This window comes from Arachis stenosperma, chromosome 9 (assembly GCF_014773155.1).
Source record: "Arachis stenosperma cultivar V10309 chromosome 9, arast.V10309.gnm1.PFL2, whole genome shotgun sequence".
NCBI classification, from domain to species: Eukaryota; Viridiplantae; Streptophyta; class Magnoliopsida; order Fabales; family Fabaceae; genus Arachis; species Arachis stenosperma.
In genome coordinates, this window is record NC_080385.1 from 17960332 (window position 1) to 17961801 (window position 1470).

Genomic DNA, 1470 nt, shown 5'->3' on the forward strand with positions numbered 1-1470 from the left:
TATTTGTTTGGCTTCTTTAGTGTTAAATTATAGTATTAATTAACATCCTGAATAATTGCTATATCTTATGAGTCTACTTTGATATGGTGTTACTTTTTTTTATTATTTGGATATTAATATAAGTTATGGTGTGTTTTAAGTTTCATGTTATACTATTAATTAACGTATTAGACGATCATTATATTTTATTTACTAGTTTACTATTTATAAAATATATTTAATTAATTTAGTAACAAATTTTTAATTTTCATCAAATAACTTGGAAGAAAAATATTAGAAAATTAATATTTTTTATCAAGATTATTTGACAATTTATTTTTATACTATTAAGATTCAAGATTTAGAGTTTAATATTTGGAATTTATTTTTTAGTATTCGCAGTTAATCAAATATTATTTAAAAATAATAAATATTGTTAGTGGTGTAACATTTTTCTAATTTGCAAAAAAAAGAATGAGAGATAATAATTTTAATCACTAAATGGAAGATGAAGAAGATAAGTATTTGGGTCCAAATTGCAAACATAGATTCCAAACCTTAATTGAAATAAAAGTTATCAACATATTCGGATCTTGATTTTTTCTTAGCATCTGATTACTTCAATTATCTTCAATTCCTCTTTCAACTCCTTTCAAATATATGAATCATTTTGTACGTGAAAATAATTTATATATTTAATTCTTTTTTTGGTTTCTAGGTTAATTAGAAACTTTATTGAAGAGTATATATACACAATTATTGTCTAAATCAAATTTATCTTTCTTTTTTTATGTTATAAAAATTATTTATTCGACACATATAAAAAAAAAAGAAAAATTACTTTAAAGGACTGTTAGGAAGATTAATTATTAAAAAGGACCTTTAATACTAAAATTATTAACAACAATTAATTTTTCTTTTAACATGTATCATATTTAAAAAGAAGGACCAAATCTTTTTATAAAAAAATAAATATATTCTTAATTATTTTTTCATTTATTTTTCATAATTTGTATGTTAATTTTTATATCGCCTAAAATTTTTATTATTTATTTATTTATTTTGTATTTTTGTGATTTTTCATATTTTTTCTCTCAATAGAAAAAAAAAGATGAAAAAAATTATGAAAATTATTTAAACTTTAGGAGAAATAAAATTTATTAATATAAAAAACTGAGAAATAAATAAAAAATAATTAAGGATATATTTTTTTTCAAAATTTAGTTCTTCTTCTTAGCTATCATAAATATTAAAAAAAATTAGTCCTTGACAATTGTGATATTAAAAGTCTTTTTTAATAATTAATTTTTCATAACGGTCCTTTAGTGTAATTTTTCTTAAAAAAATATCTAAATAATTTTTATTTTTATCTTCTATTAATTTTTTCCCATCTTTAACAACATCAGAAGCAATCACCAACAAAATATAAAAAACCGAAGGTCACCCACTTCTCGTCCTCTTCCCCCACAAAAAAAAAAAAAAACGTCACAA